The 14,235-nt window shown below is 44.2% G+C and overlaps 1 long non-coding RNA gene across 1 annotated transcript; it reads right to left on the reverse strand.

Moving 5' to 3' along the window:
• Positions 1-594: 594 nt before the first annotated feature.
• On the reverse strand, positions 595-11,961 carry LOC108350879 (uncharacterized). The gene is made up of 5 exons (XR_001837833.3): positions 9,200-11,961; positions 6,857-6,921; positions 3,482-3,584; positions 882-1,035; positions 595-806 (listed from the first exon to the last, which is right to left on the reverse strand). It is a non-coding gene; the product is annotated as an uncharacterized LOC108350879 (long non-coding RNA).
• Between the last annotated feature and the right edge of the window lie 2,274 nt (positions 11,962-14,235).

The raw sequence follows: 14,235 nt of genomic DNA on the forward strand, positions 1-14,235 counted from the left end.
AAAAAGTTGATAATACGTGGAAAAAAAACCACATTATTTTCTGAGAAGTTGATATCCTGAAGCTATTGGCCTACCCGAGGTCTGTGTTAAAGAGGAAAGAAAAGGCCATACACTGAAGTGACATTTTTTTCTTTGTGGCTTGGCTACATTCTCTACAACTGGCGACATCATAAGATCCCTTTTAGGAAGAAGCAGATGTGAAAGGGAAGCATGGTAAGTGGGGGTGGGGGGTAAGGCGTGGGGGTGGGTATGGGGGTTGGGGTGGGCTTTGGGGGGATGTGGGGTAGGGGCTGGGGTGAGGGTCGATATTGACAGAGTCTGGCTCTTTGTAGAGAACATAGTCTGTTGATTCACTTAGTCATTCAAATAGTAACTAAAACAAATGTCGCTCGAGTGTCTTGGGTCTGGGCACTGCTCAGTCCTGGGGTTCTAACGACAGCCCCTTTACAGCTGTGTATTTCTATGTTTGCATTTTCTAATATACTTGGCTAATATTAAAAGTGTAAATCTTTGAATACTGGCGTAATAATGTTTCAGCCACATTACTTTATTGTCTATCGTTCCCCACTGAAATAAACGCAGAAATGTCCCCAAGAAGGCAAAGAACTTTATTCAAGCAGCAGTGGCCCAGGCACTTGGCCAGCAAACAACCCGAAGGGTTAAAGAGCAAATGAAAGTTAGGTGGTACCAACTTCTCCAAACACGTGTCCTGGTGAGCGTACATGCACTTCTTTGATAAGGCATATTTTTTTGCCCTTCACGATTCCTGTGTCCTTGTTAATATCTTCTGTCAATAAACTTGAGAACTATTGATAAAATAGAAATGTCAGGTTAAATACGGCTTCTTAAAAAGTATTCTCTGTGTAATGAAATTGACTTACCCAGAAATAAACCACTTTTACCATCAAAGGCCAGTTTCTTTTGTGCATTCATCTTACTTCCTAAATCATGGCACAATAAGCCTGGGTTTGGTCATCACACGCCATGACCAGAGTGGAGGAGAGTCATTGTTCTGCACCACAGTAATCTTAATTCCTGTAAATGAGGGGAAAAAAAGTCTATTGTCTTTCAGGCAAAACCACCACAGCTAAAGCATTAACTGCAGCCTCACACACGTTGAATTTTTTTCCCTGCAGTAAATAAACAGGTTCTTTTGTCATGGTGGATGAGCTGGGCAGAGTGGAATCATATCTGAGTCAGAGTTTCACTCCTTTCTCTGCCACACTCAACTATATAATAATGCTCACAAGTGCAGTTTCAGTAAATTTTCTAAACCACAATTTCCCCTCACAGAACCTACCATAGCTGTGGTTTAAACCCTATGTTCTCCTTACAACAGCTCTGAGCTACACCCTTCCACTTGGTATAGAAGCACGTTGGCTCAGAGAAATGAAGACATATACCGGAGACCTAAAATAAACCTGAGCTGAAATCCCTACGGTTTATAATTCTCTATTACCATTTGTTTGAAGACTCAGACATCTCTGGATTCGCGAGACCCTATCAATCCTGCTAAGAAAGGTCACTGCAAAGCCAGTCGGTTGAAACCTCACACGCTCCCGTATTACCGTTAGAAACATGTCATTGGGGCTGGGGATTTAGCTCAGTGGTAGAGCGCTTACCTAGGAAGCGCAAGGCCCTGGGTTCGGTCCCCAGCTCCGAAAAAAAGAACCAAAAAAAAAAAAAAAAAGAAACATGTCATTGACTAGGGCTTGAAAATCACAGTTGCTGTCCTGCTCAGTCATCCAAGATCTTGGCCCAGAGTTCTTGGCACAGGGAGTGTTTGAATGGGGCCTATCTCAAGTTCTAATAGACGCACTGGAAGAAGAAATATTGGCAATGGTTTTTGGCCGAGGGCCAAGAGTAGTGGGTGCTTTCATCTTAAAAATTGGACGCAACGGAGCAGTGTGCACCAGGGGTTGCTTTGAAAGGGGACAGCAGCCTTTTGTTTAAGGGGGCCACACTCTTCAGGGAGAGGCAGGATCTCAAGCAGTTCAGCGAGGACCACAGGGGTGGATAAAAAGAGACAGGTGAAGGTGAGTGGAAGAGTTTAGCCTGTCAGGAGAGCCCTCCCTCTTCTCCCTCAGCCAAGTGAGCAGGGTACTCTACTTCAAAGATCTCATCGGACACATTCCTTCTTCATCAAAATGTCCCAAGTCTTGTGCCATTTTATCCTGAGCCAAAGAGAAGTGACAGGAAAAGCCAAGCCACAGGTTCGTATACAGGAAGCAGCATTTGAATTGTAACCAGCTGGCTTCCAACTTTTTAGATGACAAGGTCTGTCTTTTTAAGCACTGTGGGCAGAGGTGTGGTGGTTTGAACGAGAAATGTTCCTCAGAGGCTTGTGGATGTGAACACGTGTTTCTGAGTAGTGGCACTGTTTGAGAAGGAGCCTTATTGGAGGAAGCATGTCACTGGGAAGTGGGGCAGCTTTGAGGATTTATAGTTTGGCCTAACTTCCTGCTCTTTCTCTGTTTCCTGTGTGTGGATAAAATGTGATCAGCTGGTTTCTCAGCCCTGCCACGGTGCCATGCTGGACATGAGGGCTCTATCGCCCTGGAACCATATGCCCAAATAACCTTTTGTCTTTCCTAAGTTACTTTTGGCTATGGGATTTTATCATCGCAACAGAAAAGCAACCGAGAGAGTTGGGACCTTGGATTTCTTTCTTTTACCAGCTACTTGTATTAACCTAAAAGTGAGACACAACCCCTCACATTAAATTTATTCGCTTATAAATGGGGATGGAATTTACACTCACTTCCTAGAGCCATGATAGTGACCAAACAAAATAATCTGAGGAGAAATGTCTCTCAGGCTGTTGAAGTTTTGCTGCAATGTTTAACTCTGTTCACAGACTACAACTCAACCACTGTTCTGCGTAGACACAAGTAGCACAGACTTGTTCCTGCCTTCCCGCTGCATTTAGAATTGTACTTGGATAACTAGACAATGGAAAGAACCCTAAAACCCAGGACTTTTGTTTCTCTCCTCACTCTTCCAGTATTTTTCCTTCCTTTGTGGGACAAGTCAATATTAGCACGTGTAAATCAGGTCAGGAAATACCAAGCTACCTGATAGCCAGTGTGAACACCAGGCTGAATAACGTTCAACGAGGGATAGCAAATTGATTTGTGACAGGGTGTTATCTTTCACAATGACTGCTGGTTTCTAAACATCTTTGTTTGGACAGCTATTGCAGCTGAGGCTATTGCAATTCCTGTGGTATCCAATCGTCAGCAATATTCGGTTTTGGGGAGGGTCAGTTTGACCCTCTGAGTAACCATGGTAACTAAAGGACTTTTCAGGCACAACATCTGACTCTGAGGCTGGAGTCAAAGTGCAGGGATGGGGAGGGGCACTGAAGGGATATGAAACGGCACTAATTAGAACATTCTATAAATATACGTTAACACAGGAGGAGGGAAATCACTCAAAAGGCTTTTACAGGGGAGATTAAAGGAGAGAACAGGGAGCTTACCAAAATCCACTCCCAAACTCTGTGCACATGATTTCTGAACATGACCAAATTCTTGATACTGTGGGGTCTTTAGGTCTGTCTATGCTTAGGTGTGTCCCTCCATCTAGACGGAAGCAGAGAAGCTCTTGTTAAGGCTGGACTTGCTCTAGATTATTCTTGTCTGACTTGGGTCTTTGTTTTTCTTTCACTTCTGCCCCTCCCATGACATTAAAGCATATCAGAATCACAGTTGAGGGTTACTGATACTGGATACCAGCTGATACTGATCTTTCTGATTTTGACTACAGTGTAGAAGTCATCCCAAAGGCTAGAAACCTCTGCAGAAGAGGAAGGAATCCCAGAGCCAGGGATCTCTGTAGATGAGGATGGCATCCGAAAGGCCAGAAACTTTGAAGAAAACCCATTGCCAATGAATGTTGCCAGGACATGGTCCACTTCTAGCTTGGAGCCTCAGTTCTTGCCATCCTAAAAGTTTATATCAGGCCTGGAAGAAATTTTAATGAGGTTCATAGCTCAAGTCATCATCTAATTATAGCACAGAACTGCACAGGATGCATAAACATGAAAAGGGAATTTTTTCTCTTCCTTTAGAGAGAGAGAGAGAGAGAGTTCACAGGTTTGCGTGTTTGAGAGTCATTAGGTTTATATAAAATAATCAAACTTCCTATTTCTGTTCCTTCCAAATTAAATGTCAGTGAAAAGGAGTTGACTCTTGGGCTGCCATTTCTCCAGTTAAAAAGCACTTGGAATAGCTTCTTGCTACTTGAATTGGCCCCAGATCTCCCAGGGACAGGAGACGCACCAAAGCAGATTCCTGAAGGAGAAAATGCTACTCTGTTTTCCAACTAGTGTCAGTTAGAACATCCCCCCATGAAGGAAAAAATAGCATTTTAGGGAGACTCCTTAGAAGGAACTGCTGGTCATCTAGTGCCCTTTCTCACACACCCTTCCTCCTCCTCAATAAGACTGTGCTCTGTCCAGATATCCATCCAAGTAAGAGATAGAACTCTCCAGGGGGAGCAGGCTCCACCCCTGACTTCAGTCCCTGGGGAGCCTCTTAAACAATTTAAACCAGCCATACCCTTTGGATCTCATTGTCAGTGATTGCTTCAACATACGCATAGCAGTAAGCAGTGCTCATCTAATTCTACCAATAGTCTCGAGTGGTAAGGGACCACTGGGAGGTCCTGGAAGATTGTCCGTTCTTCCCTTCCTGCTATAGACACTGCTGCGTCACACATGCCAGATGTCACCAGCGGCCATCTTTCAATTGAACACGACCAAGGAAGAGGGATCTAAGAATATCTTATGGAAGCAGAGTCAAGGTCAGTTATCAGACACACAGAGAGCAACCTAAGGCTGAATTTTTGTTTTGAAATATTAAGTGCCTTTGGCTGTTTTATTGTCAATTTGACACAAACGAGAGTCGCCCCGGATGAGGAGACTGCAATTAGGAAGTTGTCTCTCTATTCGATTGGACTGCAGGCATATCTGTTGAGCATTTTCTTGATTGGCAACTGATGTGGGAGAGCCCTGCCCAATGTGGGCAGTGCCACTCCTGGGTGAGGGGGACATGGGGATATAAGAAAGCAAGGCATGGAGAGAAAGCTGGTGAGCAGTGTTCTTCCACGACCTGTTCTTCAGATCCTGCCCTCAGGTTTCTCCCTTGAGTTGCTGCCCTGACTTCCTCCCAGCTGTAGAAATACTAGGATTATAAATGTGCCCTACCACATCTAGTTTTATGTGAGTTCTGGGCACCCAAACTCAGGACCACATACTTCATTATCTGCCTCAGAGCTTGGGAAACTGTGGATGAACACCTTTCTGCACTGTCTCTTAAGCCAGTCATCTGATCTGTTGTGGGTTTAGGTTCTGTCTTTTAAGGCTGTCTCCACCTCCTCTCTTCCACCCTCTAAGAGAATTGGAAGGTTTGGGATTTAGAAGAAAGGCTGGAAAACTTGCTGAAACTTGCTGGTTTTCAATAATCACATCAACGTTGCCATAGCACCCTCTTGTACTTTTTCCCTTTTGGCCATCAAACCATAGCGCTTATTTCATTCAATAAGGACGGAGTGAAGCTCCATCCCCTCTGATGGGAATGGATTTAGGTTAGGGGTAGACTTAACTCTAGAAGAGCTGAATCTCTATTTCACTGGAGTGACTAATAGGGCAGTGTGATTGACAGAGCACCACACTGGTTCAGGGCTCTGTACCTTGCCCTCTATAATTTTCCATCGGCACAGTCTGTATTAAATTACCATTTCCCTTCTATTCATCTTGCTTATGTGCAGTTTCGTGGTGTTACAGATGGCTAGTCTTCACCATCTTTCTGTGGTGGTTAATCTTGTCAATGTGACAAAATCTAGAATCTCCTAGGAGACAAGCCTCCAGGGCATACCTCTGAAGGAACTATCTAGATTAGGTTATCTGAAGTAGGAAGATCAATCTTAACTGTGGTTAGAACCAATCCATGAGCTTCATCTTGAACTGAATAACACAACAGCAGATTTTAGCACTGGACGTTGTCATCTGCCTCCCCGCTGCCTGGCTGTAGATCTGTTGTGAGCGGCTGCTTGTAGATGCCGCTGTCCTGACTTTCCCACTGTGACAAACTCTACCCTCAAGCTGTTAGCCCAAATAATCCTTTCATTACTTAAAATGCAATTGTCAGGCATTTCAATTACAATAGCAAGGCAAGTCACCTGTGTTTTTCATCTCCTTTAGAAGTGACTATATTTATTTATTTGGTTTATGTGAGGGGCACACATCTACACAGTGGAGGCCAGAGTTCTCAGCTTCTATTCTGTTGTAGCCCATGAGTTGGATTCAGCTTGCTGGGCTTGGTAACATGCATCCTTACCATATCCAGCTCCCATCTTTCTCTTTGGACACTCAAACAAGAGCACCCTGAGAACCTGACCCACAGAATGGGGCACTGAAAGGAGCCAATAGATCTTTGGTTTTATTTTGATGTGTTGAGAGTCAATTGGCCTTTGGGAGTCAGACAGCTGCTACAGCTCTTAAGGTTATGCCCTATATATGGTCATGTGGGTTAGGGGAAGTAGACATTGTTCTCAATAGATGAGTATCCCAGCAAGGTCCATTCCACAGAAAAAAATCATCTTAAAAAATCTTTCTCTAGTCTTTGGACCAAACAGACATGCCATGTTTAAAGGCTCTTTGACCCTCCTCTTCATCAACTGCAAACTGAATTGAAAACCTTTTTGAGAATAAAAACCCTTAGCAGAGTATGGAAGAAATTTATCTCAATATGACGATGGCTAAGAAAACCCTATGTCTAATGTAATATTAAACACAGAAGACCTGAAAGTTTTTCCACAGAATCAGGGACAAGGCCGAGATGCCCACACTTACCACACTGCTAATCATCGTGATACTGGAAGCATCATTTGGAACAATCGGACAGGAAACTACAGGCTCTGTGTGAGAAGGGAAGAAGCCAGATCTTCTGTAGAGGACATTCTCTGACATGGAGCAAACTTTCCAAATCACCCTCCCCATCCTCCTTGAAGCTAACACATGATTCAGCAAAGTTGTAGGGCATAAAACTAACTTACTGAATTAGCAACGTGATACACACTCATACTAAACTACCCAAAAACGAATGAGGAAAACACAATTTATATTAACATCAAAGAGTTAAACTACTCAGAAACACCTAAACCGAGGAGGTTAAAGACTGAGACTTTAAAAGGTCAGTGAGGAAACAGGTAAGTAGGAAGATCCTCCATGTTTGTGGACTGGAAGACAAGATTATTAAATGAATTACCCAAAATCAACTTACAGATTCACTAGTCCCTATTTTGGTCCCAAAGGTATTTATTTTCATAGAAACAGAAAAAATGGATCCTAAGTTATATGAAACTGCAAAAGGTTTGGAACAGTCGTCATGGTTTTAAGAAAAGCCATGCCAGAGCCATCAATGCCAGAAAATATGTTAAAAAGCTGTGATAACCAAAACTGCATGGCAGAATATATAACTAAGCTGCGTAACCAAAACTGCACGCCTCTGGGACTAAGTGGACACTCAGGTTAGCAGAACAGAATGGAATCCAGAAGCAAATTGATGCGTTCAGTCATCTGACCTTGAACAAGGTGCTAAGAGTACACAATGGGAAAAGATAACGTCTTCCACAGATGGTATCAGGAAGCCTGAAATAATTGGCCCAAAATCATGCATACCAACCTGAGGTAGAGGGGATTAAAGGCTTAAGTGGCAAACCTGGGGCAGAATAGAAAAACGTCATGACACTGCTTGGCAATGATTTCTTGCCTGTCAGCTAGAAAGCAAAAACAATAAGTCAGAAAACAGAGACGGGGGCTGTACCACATGGAAACCCTCCGCACATAAGAAAAAAGACAGAGTGAGACAGCAGCCCAGAGAGAGGCAGCCGAACTGTCTTAAAACTCTTCCAACTCAATGCACCAAAGCACACACAACTTTAGAAGCAGTCAAAGGACCTGAACAGAAACTTGCTCAGAGAAAACAAACACGTAATCAGCGTATTTGTCGAAGATGTGCGGCATCACTAAATATTGGTAAAATGCGAAATGAAATCACAGTGAGCTGTTTCTTCACACCCGTGACTGGCACGAAGAGTAAAAGGTAACAAATATTGGTGGAGATTTTGAGAGGTTGGGATGTAAAACGGGAAGTTTCAGTCACTAAGGAAAAAAAAAGATAACATGAGTATGCAGATTCCATCAAATACTACGAACACTGCCTTTTGATCCAGCTCTAGCCATCCTGCCCCAGGTCTGTATATCAGAAAGATTCTGTATAGGGATCTCCGGGAGACACCAACACCCATGTGCAGCGTTATTCCCAATAGCCAGGGATGGAAGCAAGCTGGAGGCTCCCTGGCAATTGAAGGTCAGATAAAAAATGTGGCATCCTCTGTGGTTGAATTAGGGAAAGACTGGGAGAGGCTGAAGAGAAGGAGGGCATCCCCATAGGAAGGGCAGCCATCTCAACTAACCAGGATCCCTGAGATCTCTCATACGCTGAGCTACCAACCAAGCAGCATACATGAGCTTGTCTGAGGTGCCCCTGGCACATATACAGCAGAGGACTGCCTGGTCTAGTCCCAGTTTGAGAAGACGGCACCTAACACTTGAGAGACTTGAGGCCCCAGGGAGTAGGGAGGCCTCGTGGGAGGTGGAGGTGTGTGTGGGGTGGGATATCCTCTTGGTGACTGAGGAGGAAGAATAGGAGGAAGAACTGGCAGAGAGCAGAATGAGACATGGGTAATGACTGGACTGTAAAAAAAAGGTTAAAGAATAAAAATAATTTAAAAATATGGCATGGACTTTAAACTAGAATACTTTTGAGTCTTTTCCTAAAGAAAGAATGGTATTGTGTTTGACGTAAGGGGACCTGGAGGACATTATGTCAATCCAAATAAGCCAGATCCAAGAAGTCCAATGCTGCCTGATTCACTTGAACAAGGCATTTAAAACACGCCGATTCACAGAAGCAGAGAAGCTTCAAGGGCTGGGAGACAGTGGAAGCAGGGAGTTGTTCCCCAGGTATGTAGTTTGGTCTATTGGAGATGGATGTTTTGCTAGAAGTTTCCTGTGCAGCTTGGAGCCCTCAACTAACAATACTGTTTTGTGCCCTTAGAATTTTATCAGTCTGGTACATCTTGCCACAGTAATCCCCCCCCCCAAAAAAATCAGAAGACAAACTTTTCACACCTTGCTCTTTAAGGTTGCCATGGGAATCCAATGATATAATTCCCATTAAGTCTTCGAAAACCGCCCCATGCTGTGACATGACTTGCTTCTTGTTGTTGCTCTTTCATTCAGTCTCTTACTGATGGACAACTGACGTGGTGTTTCAAAAATCTCCTGGTGATGGTCAAGCCCTTGCCATGTCGGGGATCAGTCAGCATGACGTTACTACTCAGGAAGACAGTATAATGTGTTTATTGCCCTTATTCAATCAAGCAAGCATGTGCTTCTGCTTGTCCATTTGGGTTCCAGACACCGTGGGAAACACGTTAACTGGATGTTAGCAGTTAGCATCCTGTCTCTTAGCAGTTGGACAACTTAGGTAGGAGAACTAAGCAGATCATGTGCCTCAGGATGAAACAACCCTCTGGATGAAACATTGTATCAAACAATGCCCACTTCTCAGGGCCCGGAGGCACTTGAAGATAAACAGCAACCTGTGTGCATGAGTTCCACAGATTCTTCATGGCAAACTTGTGCTTGGAGAATCATAATGCTGGCCAACCGGAGGAGAACGCGGCCTTTTTATGTGGTCCTTTTGTGGTGGTTTGTACCAGGTCACCATTTAGACCCTCCTCCAAAATGGTAAGGGTTTTCTCTATTTAATTCTCAGTTGTCAGAAGGTGTGTGGTTTCAAAGCACGATTCTTTCCCTACCTAGCCCGAAAAGGAGTTTCTCTGTATGTGTTGTCTCCCGAGTCTGGCTTGCTGGTAGGCTTGGCCCTTGTCAGGCTGCAGGCTGTCTGTAGGTAGTATTTTGCAGCCAGCATAATTTCTGGCAGGAGGTAGGAGTCAGAGCTTTACTCTCTGCTGTGCTTTCTGAAGAGGCACAGTTACTCGAAGATTCACCAGCGATACACATCAATCAGCAGCCAGACTAATTAATTGGCATCCTCAAGAATTTTCCCCCCTCAAAAGTTCTGTAACCCCGTGGTCTGTGGTCAGCCTACACCACTCCAAAGGTGTTGATTAAAACTGTGTCTTCCTGAGGTTGGAGAGAGATGGCTCAGCAGTCTTCCAGAGAACCTGAGTGAAGTTCGAAGCATCCACTGGGGCGTCTCATAACTGCCTGTAACTCCAATTTCAGGCCTCCTAGCCACCTCTTCTGGCCTCCATTGGGCACACACACATGTGGTTTGTGCGTACACAGAGGCATGCACGTGTACACATAAATTTTAAAAAAATTCTTTGAAAAAGAAACATGGGTTCCAGAGAATAGAGACAAGTCTCTGGAACAAGAGTCCTTGGGGTGTGTGTGTGTGTGTGTGTGTGTGTGTGTGTGTGTTATTAAAAAGTATATGTTTATGGTGCTTGATGCTTGAAGGGCCTTAGTGCCTTGTGCTTGATGAGTCATGGTGCCTAATGTCTGATCCGGCTCACAGACAAGGCTGATCTCTGAACTTGAGGCCCAGGCCTTAGGGCTCCCAGTGTACCGTTAATTTGATAACAGACACTCACAGAAGCATTTTCCAAGTCTCAATATGTATACAGAAGGCCTGGAGATTCTTATTAAAATGGGATTCTGATGTAATTCTGGAATAAGGGCTTAAATTTAGCATTTCTGGTAAGTCCTCAAACAATACAGATAAGGCTAGACTGGACCACAGTGTGTAGCGAGAGCTTAGATGAATTATGTTTAATTATCGAGTTGTTCCGTCCTTGATTAAAATAATCTTCTGCATATCTTATAGATCAAATAAATAATTATGGGCCTGACTTATTTCACAGCCCAGTGTCTAGAACTCCCTGGGGTATGTAGATAACCACTGACTATGGTAAAGAAAAGAATTGCAGTCAGTAAAGAAATCCAGAGTGGGGACCCCAGGATTTGATACCAGTGGGAAGAGCTCTGTAGACCCCGAGTTAAGAAACAGGGTTCTAAAATGTGTGTTTCTTTTTCAACTGGCTGGAACGTGTAGTCTAAGATCCATAGATGGAGAACGCTGTCTAGAAAGGTGCATTTTGCAGCCAGCACACGTTTTAGGTTCTTTGCAGGCTATGTGGATGTTGGCTTTGCTTTCCATGAGCTTGTGCTTCCCCTTATCTGAAACAACATTTCTGCACATTCTTCTCAACCATCTTCATGTTTTAAAGGACCTCCAAGTGATCCTGATAAGCATCCGAGTTTGTGTACCCCAAGGGTGGGTGGGACTCATTATCAGCGGGGCTGGGAAATGCAGCAAACGGGATGTGCGTTCTTCACAATCATCTATGCGATGCCCGCGAAGGAGAAGCCATATCTGATGGAAGCACTTCTGAGCAGGCAACAACAGTAACCAAAGTTTGATCGATGGTAGATTGAACAATGGGGGCTTTTTTTTTTGCCTTGCATAACTAGAAGCCTGACTTAGCGGTTTGCTGGCACCGGTTCAACGGCAGAGCCATCAGGAACTATGTTTGTCTCTGCTTTATCTTTACCTCCTCGTATGCCTGCTTTCTTCCTCTTACCTGTAACTCCGCGTTTGCATAAAGCCAACAGGGCCTCAGGCATCATCTTCTCACTCAAGGCAACATGAAGAGTGAAGGACTCATCTTTTTATCTGAGCAGAGACTCCTGTGAGCTTTCTGGGAGACTTTTAGTTTAGTTTTTTCTTTTTTTTTTCTTGGCTAGAACTCACCATCCTACCCACCTGTGAGGAAGTCTGAGACATGAACAGTGAGTCCTCTTAGTAGGAGGTGTCTGTGAGGGAGACAAGAGGAGGGTGAGGGTGGGTTGTGAATAGGTGAGGAAAGACATCTTCCACATGATCTCCTGGACCCTGCCAGGCTGCGATGACATCATAGAGGAGGTAACGCATGCCCCACTCTGTTCTATTCACTCTTTTTTTCTTTTAAGGATCATTTTCCTCTCTGCATAGGGTACTGCCCCCCAAGTGTCCTGCTCCTGCTTCCACAGTGGTCCTGAGACTATGCCGATGACAGCAGGTAATTGAGCTCTCGACACCCTTTATAAACCACGTAAATGCTCGTCCGATCGTTGCAGCCAACTTTCCTAGTGCACGTTGTTGGTGTTCCCGGTGAACGGGCAAGGAAGATTAGGCCCAGAGCAGTTAAGTAGTGGGGTGGATGGCACCCAGCTCAGTGAGGTACAGTTGGGGATCTAAAACAAGGCAGTTGGTTCTAGGGTTCAGGCCCTGAGCACAGTACCCTGAGCACTGTTCCCTTGTCTACTCCTGTCCACAGTATACTTGGATGCAAAGCCCACTGACAGACATATTGTAATGTAGCTAACCACATTTAGGCTTCATTTGTTCTGGAAAGAACATAGAAGGAGGAGGGAGGGTTGTGGAGATGTCTTAGGATTTGACCATGGGCTCTCAAGCTATGAGGAGCACCCCCCCCAGGATGGATGGATGGAGAGAATATATATATATATATATATATATATATATATATATATATATATATATATGTAGTTAGTTTTCTGGGATTGAGGTAACTTTTTCTTCAGTAATGTAACTGCTCATAAGTTATCCATGCTCCTGTAAGTAACTCCTCACCCAGGTCCTGTAAGGAGCACCAATTAAACTCATTGGCCCACTAAGCTATCCTTGGATGGAATCTCTTCTTTGGTCTCTGTGTTGTTACCCTGCCTGGAGTGGATAGATATTTGCATCTCTCTCCAGGAAAGGTTCACTCAATAGCAAGTTATCTCGGGAAAGAAAACGAAGGGGCTGGTGAGAGGGCTCAGTGGTTAGAGGACCTGGGTTTGATTTCTAACACCCACACTGGGTGGCTCAGTTACCTGTAACTCCAGCTACAGGGGATATAACACCCTCTTCTGGCCATCACTGGAACTACACTCACGTGCACACATACACGTACATACACATGTAATTAAAAATAAAAATTAATCTCTAAAAAGTAATGGAAAGCAAGGGAGGATAACTGGAGGCTTCTTTGAGGTGGAGTTAAGCACATGTGGTGGCTTGAGCAGGGATACCTCAGACTAGCACAGTATAGTCCCTTCTAGAAAGTTGGTGACTTTGTCCATGTAGGCTCATGTGCACCGTCTGCGCTGGGTCTGAGGTGTTAAGAGACTTTGAACTTAGTCTTCTGTTATATTTGGCACTGTTTGCCCTTTGTGTGAGTTGTGCATTCCTGCAAAGGATGGCTTACATTTCAGCTCTGAGCTCCCGCCTCATGAACCAGTCACCAACCGCAAAGGGGCTCTTTCTTCTTGGCCATTCTTCAGCCTGACTGGAAAGCTGGAAGAGGATGGCTCTGGAACCAGCTTCTAACCGATTGCTATCTCACAACAGACTTGATTCTCTTTGTTGAATAACATTATGCGGGCTCTTCTAGAGTGAGGATAGCCCTGGAACAACTCACATTTAGTGACCATGATACAGAAATATGGGACCAAAATATCTGTAAAACATGGGTCATGTCCATTAAGCTAAGTGTATCCTATTTAGATAACCAAATACATTGTCCACTGGTTTGCTAGATAGTTCCGATAGGCCAGCATCTGGAGAGATAACCCCATTTTCAACAATTATTGGTGGTAAGGAGGGCAGGAGTGCGTGATTAAAGGGTAAGGGTGTCCTGTCCGCTCCATTATTAATTAAGAACTCTGAACAAACAGAGGCTAGAAATAATCTCCAGGATAAAAAACTGCAGACCTCAAGAGAAGCCTCTGACTATTGGTAGCTCTGGGCACCTAAAGATCTATTTCAAATAACCATCAAGATGTCCACTCTGTCCTTTAGAATGCCCAGATAGATAAAGCAGTGCTCTCTCTGTGTTTATTCTCTCTGGTATCAGTTATGTATTGTTTCTGTCCAGAAACTGCTTTCTGAACACCTCAGTCAACCTCTTCAGGGTGGATGGCTGTCTTGGAAGGAGAGAGCGGAACTCCTCAGTACCAAGAAGTAGCTGAGTTCACATTCTGTGTACTGAAGGTCAGAATTACCTCAGCACAGACACACAACTGCCTATTTGAATACACAACATAAAAGGGCAAGCCGTCCTTAATTTCCTCTCGAGCGCCCTTGCACC

The sequence above is a fragment of the Rattus norvegicus genome, chromosome 4 (assembly GCF_036323735.1).
Source record: "Rattus norvegicus strain BN/NHsdMcwi chromosome 4, GRCr8, whole genome shotgun sequence".
Lineage (NCBI taxonomy): Eukaryota > Metazoa > Chordata > Mammalia > Rodentia > Muridae > Rattus > Rattus norvegicus.